This window comes from Heterocephalus glaber, unplaced genomic scaffold, assembly GCF_053883595.1.
Source record: "Heterocephalus glaber isolate CG9 unplaced genomic scaffold, H.glaber_assembly_v1.0 deba00001550, whole genome shotgun sequence".
Classification (NCBI taxonomy): Eukaryota; Metazoa; Chordata; class Mammalia; order Rodentia; family Bathyergidae; genus Heterocephalus; species Heterocephalus glaber.
In genome coordinates, this window is record NW_028258343.1 from 5,975,181 (window position 1) to 5,992,012 (window position 16,832).

Here is a 16,832-nt window from a genome sequence, read left to right on the forward strand (position 1 = left end):
TCTATTCTCAAAAACCAGTGATACACATCGTGTTCTTTAGAGTTTGAACGAGAGCAGATTTCTGGTTCTTATAAGTGAGGTTACAATTAGAAACCTATGCTCCATCAGGGAGATATATTGTTAAATTATCTAGTATCTACTTAAAAGGAACATATATCAAAGTAAATATGTTTAACAGAAAAAGCATAGTTATGTGTATTTCAATATCCAACAGCAATTCCAAGCAGTTGTTCATTGTCAGAGAAATTATCCATCATGAAATAAGAAAATCATTCATTGACTTTTGCCCAAATGAACGTGAAGCACCTGATCATTACTGTTTCACTACTGATTTACAGCAAAGGACTGATGGTAGCATAGCCATTGCCAATTAGCATCAGGAAGCAGTGATGAATTTGGTCATGGTTCCACAGAATTGAAAAGGTGGACCAGAAAACACAGTCCAAACTGTAAATAACAATAAAGAAACTCATGAGCAACAAAATAATCTGTGTGGCTCTTTGTTCTGGGATGCTCTTGGAGACACTCTAGTGCTATGAATATTCTGGGGCTGCCTTTTATGCTTGCACAAGAGAATCACCATGTACCCACTGAGAGCAACATGAGTCCTATAAAGGACATGTACTGGAAAGTCACTAGTGAGAAAAATGCATACTTGATAAAAGAACTAATGGGCATGCCCTGCCTCCCAGTGACCCCCCCCCCCCATATGCTAGTACTTGGTTCCACACTACAGAGGCACAGGGGCTCATAAAGGCCATTGTCCTGAGCTCCAGAAGATAGAGCAGAAGTGAACAACCGAAAGAGGGCATCTCTCAGGCCTTGATGAAAATTGAAGCCCACTGGAAAAGTGAAGAGAATCTCTGCAATAAAGGCACACCAGAACTCTGTACTTGGTAAGTTGGAAGGATTGTCACCTCCCATCAGAACCTGGAATATCTTAAGGGGAAGGGAAGCTGGAATCTGCAGTAGAACCTTGCAGAGTTCAACCCTGCAGCAGGACAGGGAGCTCAACTTGGGAGTTGCAGCCAGAAATCTGCCTGAATCTCATATGTCTGCTACTGGCTTGCTGAGACTCATTGACTTACATCTGCACACTGCTGCCCATGTTGTCTATTGTGACAGCAGAGACATACCCTGAAGGAGGCCCTTCATTTTTATTTTTTGTTATTTTTAAAATTATTTTTTTTCTTTTTCTTTTTAATTTTTATTTTTTCTACTCTTTTCAAATTTTTCTTTTTTATCTTTTTTTATATTTATCTCTTTTCTCTGCCCCCCCCCGCCCCCACATTCTCTCACTGTCCCACATTGTTCTTCATCTCCCTTTATGTTCCTGTTCTGGCCCTAATTCAGATTTCTTCTTTTTCTCTTCTTCTCTTTTTCCTTCTCTTGATTGTCATTAGTTTTAAAGGAAAGTAAATAGTTTCTAGCCTCCCTATTGCTGTTAGGATGTTCTCTTCTCCTATTTGTTCTTCCATTGTCTTTCCCTCTTGTCTTCAGCAGTTTCCTAGAGATTGTGTGATCTTCCTGTGTCCTCTGGCCTCTCTTCTAACCTTTCCTTATCCTTCTACCTATCTATCCCTCCCTCCCCAACTCCTTCTAATTCCTCATCCCAAATTGTAGAGTTGCTATATTGAAGAGTTTATTCACTATAAACCAATATTTGGCTGGTCCTCAATTTTGTTTTAATTCACACATTTAAAGGTGATAGATTAATAACTACCACAAATTGTCATTTTCTAAGCTGTGCTTAATGCTATTGTGTTGCTGATTGTATCACGTGGGCTAAGGTATTTTGACTGATCTAATCAGTTGTCCTTCCTGGTATAATGACAGTGAGATAGGTTCAGAGTCATTAGAGATTCAAAACCTAAAGACCAGCTATATCTGGAAGACACCTCTGAGAAGCAATCATTCCATAGGGGTCCTAAATACACACCACAAAGATACTTACAATAAGCAATATTGAAGTATCAACAAAGGAATTAAACCAAGGAGAGTACCAAAAACAAAAATGAGAAGACATTTAAGCAAGGAACAAATTCAGACTTCCACCCCACGAAAGGCAAATTCTGGAGGAAACGAGGTGGAAAAGTCTGATAATCAACCACCTTGGGACCATGAACTGATAGCACAGGAAGTAACAAAAGAGAAGAATAAGGCTCTAGAAAAATTCAAAACAGAAATAATTTCCCAGATAACTACAGAAATGATGAGCAGAATGAAAGACATGATTAGAGACTCTAGAATGGAAACAGATAAAAAAAAATGGATGAGCTCAGGATCATGATGGAAACCATGAATGCCCAACATAGGAAAGAAATGGAAACCATGAATGCCCAATATAGGAAAGAAATGGAATCCATGAAACGGATTCAAACAGATATCCAGAAGATTAAAATCTCTATTGAAAGCATACACAGCAGACTGAGCCAATCTGAAGACAAAATATCAGATATAGAAGACAGGATGCCAGTCAGTGACCAAGAAAAGAGAGATGTCTGAAAAATAGTAAGGGACCATGAGAAATCAATCCAACAGCTCCTAGATGACACAAAGAAGACTAATATAAGACTGATAGGAGTCCAGAAAAAGCACAAATGTCATAAAAAAAAAACTGTTCATGGAATTAATGACAGAAAACTTCCCCAAAACAGCAAAAGAATTTGACATACACATAGATGAGGCATACAGGACTCTAACTAGCCATGACAAAAAAAAAAAAAAACAACACCTAGACACACAATAATCAAGATCCCAGAAACCCAACAGAAAAACAAAATACTACAAGCAGTTAGAGAAAAGTTAGAGCACATGCAAAGGAAAGCCCATCAGAATCATACCAGACTTTTCAACACAAATGCTCAAGTTAAGGAGGGACTGGAGTGAAGTATTTCAAGCCCTAAAAGAAAACAACCTCCAACGTAGACTGATGTATCCTGCAAAACTATCTTTCAAAATTGATGGAGAAATAAGATACTTCCATGATGAAGAACACCTGAGAAACTTCATGGATAAAAAAACCAGCACTCCAAACAATTTTTAACAATATCTTAGAAAAAGATAATGAAGTTCACAACTCCATGAGGCCCAACAGAGCAAATTCATCAGGCAAGACAAGAAATTAAAGGAAGGGGGAAAAATAAAAAAGAGCCAACAACAGGAAAATAACATGACAATGATAAGTCAATACATATCAGTTATAACAATGTTAATGGCTTCAATTAACCAATCAAAAGAAATAGACTGGCAGAATGGATTAAGAAGCAAAATCCAACAATATGCTGTATATAAGAAATGCACCTAGCTCAAAAAGAAACTCATAGACTGAAAGTAAAAGGATGGAAAACAGTTCTCCATGTGAAAGCAACCTGGAAAAAAGCAGGGGTAGCAGATAAAGTAAATTTCAAACCAAAACTAATTAAGAGAGACAAAGATGGTCACTACATCCTTGTAAAGGGAACAATCCAAGAGGAAGAGATGACAATCATAAATATATATACACCAAATAGTAATGCCCCCAACTATACAAAACAATTACTAGGGGACATGAAAAACCAAATAAGCACAAATACAATTATAGTGGGTGACCTCAGTACCCTACTGTCACAAATAGACAGATCATCTAGACAAAACGTCAACAACGAGATATTAGAACTGAACCAAGCTTTTGAACAAATGGATTTAACAGACGTCTAATAGACATCACAAAATCAGAATATACATTCTTTTCAGCTGCATGTGGGACATTCTCCAAAATAGACTAGATACTACCTCACAGAGCATGTTTAAGTAAATGCAGAGGAATTGAAGTTATCTTGTGTATATTATCAGACCATAGTACAATTAAACTGGAGATCAATAGCATAAGAAACTGCAAGAACTTCACAAACACATGGAAATTTAATAACACTCTCCTGAACAACCAATGGGTCACACAGGAAATTAAAGAAGAAATCAGAAAGTTCCTACTATTAAATGACAATGACAATATGACACAATGGAATCTATGGGACACAATGAAAGCAGTCTTATGAGGGAAATTCATAATAGTGAATACCCATAGTTGGAAAACAGAACGAGCTCAAATAAACAACCTGATGCTGAAGCTCAAGCTTCTAGAAAAAGAAGAGCAAGACAAGCCCAAAGCTCATAAAAGGGAGGAAATTATAAAGATCAGAGTAGAAATCAATGCAATGGAGATAAAGAGAATGATACAAAAATAATCAGTGAAGCCAAGAGTTGGTTCTTTGAAAGAATAAACAAAATTAACAAACCCTTAGCCAACCTTATCCAAAAAAGGAAAGAACAGGCTCAAATCCATGCAATTAGGTACAAAAAAGGTGAAGTCACAAAAGGTCCATCAGAAATCCACAGGATCATCAATACCTACTTTGAGAACCTGTACTCTAATAAAATGGAAAACACAGAAAAAATGGATAGATTTCTAGATACATATGAATTACCAAAGTGGAATGAAGAAGATATAAAAATTCTAAACATCCCAATTACAATCAGTGAAATTGAAAATGTAATTAAAAATTTTCCAAAAAAGAAAATCCCAGTTCCTGATGGCTTCACTGCTGAATTCTACAAGATATTTAGAGAATAACTATCACCATTACCCTTTAAACTCATCAATGAAATTGAATGGGAAGTAATACTTCCAAATTCATTCCTGGAAGTAAGTGTTGCTTTGATTCCAAAACCAGGGAAAGACCCAACAAAAGAGAGAGCCAGGCCAATCTCCCTAATGAACATAGATGCAAAAATCTTCATTAAAATACTGGAAAACAGAACACAGAGTGTCATCAAGAAGATCTTACACTCTGACCAAGTTGGAATTATCCCAGGGATGCAAGGATGGTTCAACATATGTAAATCAATATATGTAATACACTATATTAACAGAATCAAGGACAAAACCATATGATTATCTCAATAGATGCAGAAAAAGCATTTGACAAAATTCAACACCCATTCATGATAAAAACCCTGCAGAAAATTAGAATAGATGGTCTTTATCTCAACTTGATAAAGGCTATCTATGAAAAACCAACAGCCAACATCATACTAAATGGTCAAAAACTGAAAACCTTTACACTAAAATCAGGAACAAGACAAGGATATCCACTAGTACCACTCCCATTCAACATAGTTTTAGAAACATTATCCACAAGAATCAGACAAGAGAAAGAAATAAAAGGAATAGAGGAAAGGAAGAAGTTAAACTGTCATTATATGCTGCTGATGAGATACTCTACATAGCAGACCCTAAAAACTCTGCCAAAAGACTTCTAGACTGAATTGACAGGTTCAATGGAGTAGCTGAATACAAGATCAATGATCAAAAATCAATAGCATTCTTGTCCACAAATAACAGACTCACTGAAAGAGAAATTAGGGAAACAATCCCTTTCACAATTGCACCACCAAAAATGAAATATCTAGGAATCAATCTAACAAAGGAAGCAAAAGACCTCTACATGGAGAACTGTGGTACTCTGAAAAAAGACATCAAATAGGATATAAGAAAATGTAGAGATATGCCCTGTTCCTGTGTAGGAAGAACCAATATAGTGAAAATGGCCATACTTCCAAAGCTGCTATACAGATTCAATGCAATCCTGATTGAAATCCCACAGCATATTTAAAGGACCTTGAGAAAACAGTCCACAAGTTAATCTGGAACCAGAAGAGACCTAGAATAGCCAAAGCAATTCTAGGCAATGGGGTCATGGCAGGGGGTATCACAATTCCCAACTTGAAACTATACTACAAAGCCACTGTGATAAAAACAGCATGGTACTGGCAAAGAAACAGACCCGAGGATAAGTGGAATAGATTAGAAGATGCAGAAACAACTCCAGACATACTCAGCTACCTCATCTTTGACAAAGGAGCCAACCATCCTCACTGGAGGAAAGATAGCCACTTTAATAAATTGTGCTGGAAAAACTGGATTTCAACTTGCCAAAGACTAAAACTAGATCCCTATCTTTCACCATGCACTAAACTAAAATCCAAGTGGATTAAAGATCTAAATATTACAACAGAAACACTAAACTTGCTGGAAGATAAGTTAGTTAGAAATCTTGAAGACATTGGCATAGGAAAAGACTTTATGAACAAATCCTCAGTAGCACAGGGACCAGCACAAAGAATCATAACTGGGATCTCATCTTATTAAAAAGCTTCTGCATGGCAAGAGAAACCACCAACAGAGCTAAGAGACAACGTACAATGTGGGAAAAAAATTTCACCAGGTGTTCCTCAAAGGAAAACTATCTAGAATATATAAAGAACTAAAAAAATAAATCAGAATCCCCAAATATAAAGAGCCATTTCAAAAATGGGCATCTGAAATGAACAGACATTTCTCAGGCAAAGAAGTAAAAGCAGCAAATAAACATATGAAAAAATGTTCAACATTGCTGGTCATTTGAGAGATGCAAATGAAAACAACACTGAGATTCCACCTCACACCAGAAAAAATGGCTGCTATCATGAAATCAACCAGTAACAAATGCTAGCGGGGTTATGGGGGAGAAAGGAATACTTGTTCATTGTTGGCAGGAGGGAAGTCTGGTGCAACCACTGTGGAAATCAATATGGAGACTCCTCAAACAACTAGGATTGGAAGTCCCATTTGACATAGCTATTCCTCTACTGGGTATCTTCCCAAAAGAATTAAAAGAATCATACCACATTGATATATGCTCACCCATGTTTATAGAGGCACAGTTTTTTAAATATTATTTTATTGGTACATTTTAGGTATACAATATATTGACATTCAGCATTGGAAATTTGCACCTTTACATAATCTTTCTTGGTTCACATTTTCCCCCCATTTCCTGCCCTCCCTTCAACCCTTCCACGACTCCCTATTTACAAAGACCTTGTTTCCATTTTTTCATTTTCTCAATTAATTCCATTCCCTTCTTTCCTTTCCCCTACCCCTACCACTTCTGCTTCCCCTTTACCCCTTTTCTTCCTATTTCACATTATCTATTATACTCTTTAGTCCTTATTTACACTTTCATTTTCTCACACTAGAGAAACTATTTGGTATTTATACTTGTGTGTCTTATTTATTTCACTTAAGAGTATTTCCTCAATGTGCATCTTTTTAGCTATAAATGTCTTTAATTTCGCATTTTTTATGGCTGAGTAGTACTCCATTTAAAAAACACCCCACATCTTTATCCAGTCTCCAGTTGATGGGCAATTGGGCTGTTTCCAAGTTTTAGCTATTACAAATTGTGCTGCTATGAACATGGGTGCACATATATCACTGTGGTATGATCCTTTTAATTCTTTGGGGAAGATACCCAGCAGAGGAATAGCTGGGTCAAATGTGACTTTGAGTCCTAATTCTTTGAGGTATCTCCATACTGATTTCCACAGTGGTTGCACCAGGCTACACTCCCACCAGCAGTGGAGGGTTCCTCTTTCCCCACAGCCCTGCCAGCATTTGTCATTTGTTGATTTCATGATAGCATCCATTCTTTCTGGAGTGAGGTGGAATCTCAGCATTGTTTTCATTTGCATCTCACGAATGACAAGTGATGTTGAGCATTTTTTCATGTATTTATTTGCTATTTCTACTTCCTTGTTTGAGAAATGTCAGTTCATTTCAGATGCCCATTTTTGGATTAGGTCTTTAAATTTGGGAGTTCTGATTTCTTTAAGCTCTTTATAGATTATACATAGTAGACCTTTTGTCTGAGGGACAGTAGGTGAAAATTTTTTCCCACATTGTGGGTTGTCTCTTCACACTGTTGGTGGTTTCTCTTGCTGTGAAGAAGGTTTTTAATAAGAAGAGATCCCACTTGTTGATTGTGCTAGTTTACGTGCAACTGAGGTTTTGTTTATAAAATCTTTTCCTATACCAATATCTTCAAGAGTTCTACCTAACCACTGTTCCAGATGATTCAACATTTCTATTTAATATTTAGATCTTTAATCCATTTTGATTTTTGTTTAGTGCATGGTGAGAGATATAGGTGTAGTTTTAATCTTTGGCAAGTTGAAACCAAGTTTTTCCAGCACCATTTATTAAAGAGTCTATCTTTCCTCCAGTGAGGGTGTTTGGCTCCTTTGTCGAAGATGATATGGCTGAGTTTCTGGAGTTGTTTCTGCATCTTCTAATCTGTTCTACTGGTCTTCAGGTCTGTTTCTTTGCCAGTACCATGCTGTTTTTTTAAATCATCATAGCTTTGTAGTACAATTTCAAGTTGGGGATTGTGATAGCCCCTGCCATGTCTCTGTTACCTAGAATTGCTTTTGCTATTCTGGGTCTATTCTTGTTCCAAATGAATTTTTGGATTGTTTTCTCAAGGTCCATGAAATATGCTTCTGGGATTTCAATTGGGATTGCATTGAATCTATATAGCAGTTTTGGAAGTATGACCATTTTCACTATGTTAATTCTTCCTACCCAGGAGCAGTGGATGTCTTTCTATTTTCTGGTATCACCTTAAATCTCTCTTTTCAGAGCACTATAGTTTTCAGAGAAGTCTTTGACTTCTTTTGTTAGGTTGATTCCTAGATATTTCAGTTTTTTGGATGCTATTGTGAAAGGAATTGTTTGCCTTATTTCTGTCTCAGTCAGTCTGTTGTTTGTGTAGAGGAAAACTATCGATACTTTGTGTGTTGACCTTGTATCCAGCTACTTTACTGAATTTGGTTTTTACATCTAGAAGACTTTTGTTGGAGTTCTTGGGGTGTTTTATGTAGAGTATCATGGTATCTGCAAATAATGACAATTTGACTTCTTCATTTCCTACCTTTATTCCTTTTATTTCTTTCTCTTGTCTAATTGCTGTGGCTGTTTCCAAAACTATATTGAACAAGCATTGTGACAGTGGACATCCTTGTCTTGTTCCTGATTTTAGTGTGAAGGATTTCAGTTTTTGACCATTTAGTATGATATTGGCTGTTAGTTTTTCATAGATGGCTTTTATCAGATTGAGGTACAGAGCACCTATTCCAATTTTTTGTAGGCTTTTTTCATAAATGTGTGTTGGATTTTGTCAAATGCTTTTTCTGCACCTATTGAGATGATAATATGGTTTTTGTCCTTGGTTCTATTGATATAGTGTATTAGAATGATTGATTTGCATATGTTGAATCATCCCTGCATTCCTGGGATGAATCTCTCTTGGTCAAGGTATATGATCTTCTTGATGATCTTCTGCATTCTGTTTGCCATTATCTTATTAAGGATTTTTGCATCTATGCTCATTAGTGAGATTGGCCTATAGTTCTCTTTTTCGGTTGGGTCTTTCTCTGCTTTGGGGATCAAGGTGATGTTTGCTTCTAGGAATGAATTTTGGAGTATTGCTTCCCTTTCAATTTCATTCAAGAGTTTAAACATTAGTGGCAGTAGTTCTTCTCTAAATGTCTTGTAGAATTGAGGAGTGAAACCATCAGGACCGGGGCTTTTCTTAGTTGGTAAGTTTTTAATTACATTTTTAATTGAGTTGATTGATATTGGGTTGTTTAGAATTTTTATGTCTTCTTTGTTCAACTTTGGTAATTCATACGTGTCTAGGAATATGTCCATTTCTTCTGTGTTTTCCATCTTATTGGTGTGTAGGTTCTTGAAGTAGGTATTGATGATCCTCTAGATTTCTGCTGGGTCTGTTGTAATTTCACTGTTTTCATTCCTAATTGGATGGATTTGGGCCTTTTCTTTCCTTTTCCTGATAAGGTTGGCTAAGGGTTTGTCAATTTTGTTTATTCTTTTGAAGAACCAACTCCTGGCTTCATTAAGTTTTTACATCACTCTCTTGGTCTCCATTGAATTGATTTATGCTGGGATCTTTTTAATTTACTCCCTTGTATGAGCTTTAGGTTTGTTCTGCTCTTCTTTTTCTAGAAGCTTGAGGTTCAGCATCAGGTTGTTTAATTGGGTTCTCTCTGTTTTCCTAATATGAGTATTCATTGCTGTGAATTTCTCTCATAAGACTGTTTTCATTGTGTCCCATAGATTCCAATATTGTATTGTCATTTTCATTTAATTGAAGGAACTGTCTGATTTCTTCTTTAATTTCCTCTGTGACCCATTGGTTATTCAGAAGTGTGTTGTTCAATTTCCATGTGTTTATGAAATATTTGTGGCTTCTTTTGCTATGGATCTCCAATTTCATTGCACTATGGTCTGATAATATGCAGGGGATAACTTCAGTTCCTTTGCACTTACTTAAACATGTTGTATGAGTGAGTATGTGGTCTATTTTGTAGAATGGCCCATGTGCAGCTGAGAAGAATGTGTATTCTGATTTTGTGGGGTGGAACACTCTGTAACCATCTGTTAATTTCATTTGTTCTAGAGTTCGATTGAGTTCTAGTATTTCATTACTTATATTTTATCCTGTTGATCTATCTATTTGTGATAGTGGGGTATGGAGGTCCCCCACTATAATTGTATTAGTGCATATATGACTTTTCATGTCCATTAGTATTTGTTTTATATAGTTGGGTACACTAACATTTGGTGCATATCTATTTAAGATTGTCAACTCTTCCTGTTGGATTGCTCCCTTTACAAGGATGTAGTGTCCTTCTTGGTCTCTCTTAATCCATGTTGGTTTGAAATCCACTTGATCTGCAAAGAGGATAGTTACTTCTGCATTTTTTTGGGTTTCTGTCACATGGAGTATTGTTTTTCACCCTTTCACTTTCAGTCTATGAGTTTCTTTTTGAATCGTGTGTTTTTTGTATGCAGCATCGTGTTGGATCTTGCTTCTTGACCCATTCTGCCAGTCTATTTCTTTTGATTGGTGAGTTGAGACCATTAACTTTGATGGTTATAACTGATTTGTATGGACTTATCATTGTCGTAACTTTTTCTTTTTGTTGGATTCTCCCCCTTTACACTTAATTTCTTGTTGCTCTTCATGAATTCATTCTGCTCAGCTTCCTGTGGTTATGATCCTTATTGTCTTTTCCTAGGATAGTGTCTAAAACTTTTTGGAGTGCTAGTTTGGTATTCATGAAGTTCCTAAGGTGCTCTTTGTCATGAAAGTATCTTATTTCTCCATCATTTTTGAAAGATAGTTTTTCAGGGTACATCAGTCTGGGTTGGAGGCTGTTTTCCTGTAGGAAAACAGGGCTTGGAATGCATCACTCCAAGCTCTTCTTGTCTTGAGGGTTTCCACTGAGAAGTCTGCTGTGATTCTGATGGGCTTTCCTTTGTATGTAATTTGTTTCTTTTGTCTAACTATTTGTAGAACTTTGTTCTTCTGTTGGGTTACTTGAATCTTAACAATTATATACCTATGTGTAGATTTTTTTTTTAATCAAGGCTAGCTGGAGTCCTATATGCCTCACTTATCTGTATGTCAAGTTCTTTTCCCCTCCTTGGGAAGTTTTCTGCCATTCCTTCTGTGAACAGTTTTTTTTATGTCATCTGCTCTCTCTCCTGTTTCTTCATTGACTCCAATCAGTCTTATGTCATTCTTCTTTGCATGGTCTAGTAGCTGTTGGATTGATTTCTCGTGGTCCCTTACAAGTTTGAAACAATTTTTCTTTTCCTGGTCACTAATTGCAATCTTACCTTCTATATCTGAAATTCTGTCCTCACATTGGCTCATTCTGCTGTGTGGACTTTCAGTGGAGTTTCTAATCTTCTGGAAATCTGTTTGCATCTGTTTTATGGATTCTATTTGTTTCCTATATTGGGATTCCATCATGTTCCTCAGCTCCTGTCTAAATTTATTAATCATGTTTTGTACTATGAGCACAATCTCTTCTGTTATCTGAGAAATTATTTCTGGTTTCATTTTTTCTAGATCCTATTTTGTTGCCAGTTCAGAGAGTCCAGGTGGTTGAGTGTCAGAGTGCTTCATCTTATTTCCCTTTTGGTTTGCTGTAGGTGATCTGGATGTCTGGTTTTGAGACTTGTTTATGCTTTTTCTCATTTCGACTGGGGTGGAGGGGAGCGGGTGTTCTTGGTGCCTGTGTGGCTCATCTCCTCTGCACTCAGAGAGGTGAAACAGTGGCCTGGAAGGCCCTCCTTCTGCACTCGGAGTGGTGGTATGGCAGCCCAGAAGCCCCTTCCTCTGAACTGGTCTGCACTGCGAGTGGTGTTGTGGTGGCCTGGAAGCCCCTTCCTCTGTGCTGGGATTGGTGGTACCGAGCAGCACAGTTTGTAGTAGCCAAAAGTTGGAAACACCCAATTGCCCATCAACTGAAGACTGGATAAAGAAGATGTGTGTGTGTATGTGTTTTTTTTTTTTTTTTTTTTTTTTTTTTTTTATAAAATAGAGTACTACTCAGCTATAAAGAATGAGAAACTGGAGGCGTTTGTAGCTAACTGGATATGCATTGAGGGTATACTCTAAAGTGAAAAAAATAGGACACGTGTAAATAATCATTTCACTGGTGTGAAAAACTAAAAGTGTAAATAAAAATCAAAATGCTTAATTGATATTGTGAAATAGGAAGAAAAGGTCCTAAGGCATAGGGGAAGTGGGAGTGATAGGGGAAAGGAAAGAAGGGAAAAGAAAAAATATGAGAAAAGGAAAAACATGGAAACAAAGTCTTTGTAAATAGGGAAGGGTTGAGGGGGTAAAGGGAGGGCAGGAGAATGGGGAGAAATAAGAATCAAGATATATCATGTAATGGTACAAGATCCCAATGATGAATGTAACTGTATTGTATACCTAAAATGTACCAATAAACCAAATGGGAAAAAAAAAAAAAGAAAGCAACACAGTTTCTGATGCAGGGATTTCTGTTTGAACTTGGCCAAACAGGAGTTTCTGAGGCTGATGGTGATGGCCTGGAGGACAGTCAGCAGGCAGACAGTACAGATGGAGAGGTCCTGCATCAACCTATTCAAATAGATAACAGAAGTACACGTGATGTTATCCACCAATCACGATGCCCTAAAGTGTCTCTAGCTATGAAACTCACAGTTAGGAGCATCGCTATGTGGATAAAGACCATGTGACCAATGGTCAGATTAGTAGCCTTATGTCAATGTCCCAGAAGAAATATGAGGACATGAAAGAGAAGCAGGATGGTGTTGGCTATGATCCCAATGCTGACTTCAAAGAAAACCATGTATTGTATGCCAATAAAACTGGAAAATCTGCTTTTTTTTCATCTCCATGAGGGAAGAAGCATATAGCAGATATCTTAAACTGGCAGATCTTCTTTGGAGCATAAAAGTTGGTCTCTTTTTACCCAAGCACTATTCTTAGATACATAAAAGGTCACCTAACAGTTTTCTATTACTGAACTCAGCAAGTCAACACCTCATGATTATCTTCAATGTTGTTCTTGGTAGGTCTGTGGAAGCCTTTTATTTGTAGGATCATCTGCATTTTCATAGCATTGATGTGTTTGTCAGCCTGTAAGAGGAAGTCTCCACAAGCAGGCTGTCAGATCAGCTGTTGGCTGAGATGCATAGACTCTATTATGTGATCCTTTGAAATTGGCAGCCTCTCTGGGCAATAGGTGTCTCAGCAGTGATGTGAGCATATCAGCACTGAGCACAATGAGGTGGAAGTCCTCAATGCCTCCATGATGGTGGGCACTGGCTCATTGCCCCGGTCCTGAGGGTTCCCTATCATTCCATGAATCCTTTTAGGTTTTTAATATAATAATTTTCATTTCTATTTTAGACAGATTTGTTCATTTTTTCCTTTATAATTTTTTTTTTTTGTACCGGGGATTGAACTCTGGTCCTTGCGCTTGTGCAGCAGGAGTTGAAACCACTGAGCTAAATCCCCGGCCTTCCTTTATCATTTTTGTTCTGGGAGAGTTTATTTAAAATCATCCCTGCCCACAATGTCATAAATATATTTAGTTTTTTATCTTCTAAATGCTTTAAAGTTTTAGTTTTGAGGTTTATTTTGCTTATAATTGATTGTTATACATGTTATGAGTTAAGAACCATTTTTTTTACTATGAGCAACCATTTGTCATAATTATTACTTATTAAATAAATCCTAATAATTTGCAATGCCAATTTTCTTATAAATTAAGTTTCTTTTAGACTATGGTTCTCATTCAGAATACTCTATTTTATAAGCATGATCTCCTTGTTTATTCCTGCATCATCTTTGGAATCTTAATAATTACTATACCTTTAAATCTTGAGAACACCTCATTGATTTAAAAAATAAATTCTTCATATAAATTTTTAAATTCATAAAATAATTCATATAATTTTTGAATCTGTAGTCAAAATTATATCTGAAATTTCCTTAGTATTTCACTGAATGTTCAGAAAATGATACTCCAAAGTATGGCTCTTTGAATTGAAGGATTCCAGAAACAGTTTTTTTCTCTTACTCTTCTTTGTTCTCTTTTCCTTTCGTCCACAAGGCGAGGCATAGAAACTGCAAATCCTCTTCTGCAAGGCAATGAAAAGCAGCTAGAACTAAATTGGGCAGTCATGATGTGTGCATATGACCTCTACATTCTGGGAGGCTGAGGCAGGAGGATTGTAAATACCAGTCCAGCCAGGGCAACTTAGTGACTTACCAAAAACAAACAAACAAACAAAAATTTAAAATAAAGGAAAGTCTGGGGATGTTGCTAAGTGTGAAGCCCCTGGGTTTCTTTCCCAGTACCGGAAACAAAAACAAAACAAACAAGCAAACAAAAAGACAGCAACAACAACATAAAACCTCACTGCTCTAAAGCTAGCAATAAAACCTAGAACTGTTAATTTAACACTACCTTTCTTTTCTGTGTAAGAGCTCACCAAAACATTCTCTGATTTACATTGTCTGCCTTATATGTCATAAAACCCTCATCTCAGAAGTGCTTCTGTTCACACACTCGTGGAAACCATACTGCACAGAGAGGCCAAGAAAACATCAAACCACCAGCCCTGGCTGGGCTTCTCTCATCTATCACCATTAGGGCACTTATTGTCCAATCTCATTTTGATGTGACTGTCCATTCTTCACTGGACCTGAGCATAAGAATAGAGAGTTTGCCCTGCATCTTTCAGTTTCCATTTCCAAAAACTCTCAAGTGTAAATCTTTGATTAAAGAAATCTGATATGATTTTCTCTTGTTAATCTTTGGTTATAGGGTTGTCAGCCATGATCCTTGTGCTAAGTAAGGAATGGTATTACAGTTTTCCATCTCTACAAATTATCAGTTTGGCAAAGCAGACATTTCCCTCTCGTCCTCCCTTTCTCTTGTCCTTCCTCATTTCATCTTTCCTTATTTCCTTGATTTTTCTTACCCACGAGGGCAGTTTTCCTATCTATAGATTTTTCTCTTTCACTAAAGTTTTATAATTTTTGAAGTTGGTGCTATAGATCAGTGGTAGAGCTTAGCATGCTCAAGTCTCTGGGTTTGATCCTTAGCACCACACTACCTACACACACACACACACTACGTAAAATATAAATATATATACACACATATATTTAAGTGTATGTATTACATATATATTATATTGTATATGTATAACGTAAAATTTCTTATATATTTCAATGAATTTATTAAATGTATTTTTCTATCATAAATGGTTATTTTAAATATTGAAATTGTTAGTATTTACGGATTTGGCATAGAAATTTATAAACTGAATTTCTATCCACTGATATTCTTCAAGTCACTAATTCCTGCTATTTTTCTATAATCATACTTATGTAACTGCTGTTGATAGTTTCCTTCCTTATTTCTCATTGTGTTAGTTAAGGTTCTCTAGAGGAACAGATTCAAGGTAAAAATAAATGTATGATTATAGGAGAGATTTATTAGGTAGGCTTATAGCAGTGGTGGCAAACCTGTGGCATAGGTGTCACTGTGCTTTTCTTTTAAGACAAAAGATGTTAACATAGAGCTGTTTTTTCTAAACAAAACCCTCTTATACAGATTTAACTCCAACGTTGGCACTTTGTGATAAATGTTGGTTTGGGGTTGCACTTTGGCACTCAGTCTCTACAGGTTCACCATCATTGGCTTATAGGGTCTGAATAGGAAGAGTCCCAGTGGCTGTCTATTAGATAAGAGGAAAAGGAATTCCAAAATGGATGACTGTGCTCCAGAGAGGCAGCATATCCAGTAGAGGACAAAGGTCACGGGCCTGGAAGCTCACTGCAAAGTCACCAGTGTGAAGATTCAAGGCTCTACACTGGAAGCTTGAGGAACTAGTGACCAACATCATCCAAAGCCCAAACTCCAGTAAGGAAAGGAACCACTTCCTTATTCTTTCCTTTTCTATTCTGTTCAAGCCACCAGCCTATTGGTTAGGGCCAGGCACATCCCTGGTGGGTCTACCCTGCCTCAGTTTACTGGCCTATATTGTCAGTCTTCCACAAGTATATCCAGAATTTACTAATCTGCAAGGCGGTTCTAACTCAAATCAAGATGAGATATCATAATGAATGTTCATACTCATTAATTTAATTATGCTCTTATTTAATTGGAGCTCATCAGCCTGATTTTCAGTGATGGATAAGTAGCGATGATGTCAAAATATTATCTGATTGCAAAAGCAATGCTTCTTTAGAAAGACTTTTTCTATTTTCAGTATTCTAAGACTATTATTATGACTATTATTGGTTTTTAAAATAATATATAAACATATGTATGAAAACAATATATATATACAATATATATATATGAAAATTTTCTCCCTTATTCTTCTATCTAAAGACATTCTTCTATCTAAAGCATCTTGAGTTCTTGAGTTCATGGATCAATCCATTTTAGAAATGGCACATTTTAAAAATAAATTCATAGTTTTCCAAAATTGGTGTAAATCTTTTTATTGTTTTCATGAATAAGGAAATTAGTTATAACTTTTCTTCTCTGTTATTCTCTATAATTATTTTATATCATGGTTA

General features: G+C 36.5%; 1 pseudogene; it reads right to left on the bottom strand.

The window, feature by feature from the left end:
• Positions 1 to 269: 269 nt before the first annotated feature.
• On the bottom strand, positions 270 to 15,669 carry LOC101712012 (vomeronasal type-1 receptor 90-like; annotated as a pseudogene).
• Positions 15,670 to 16,832: the final 1,163 nt, after the last annotated feature.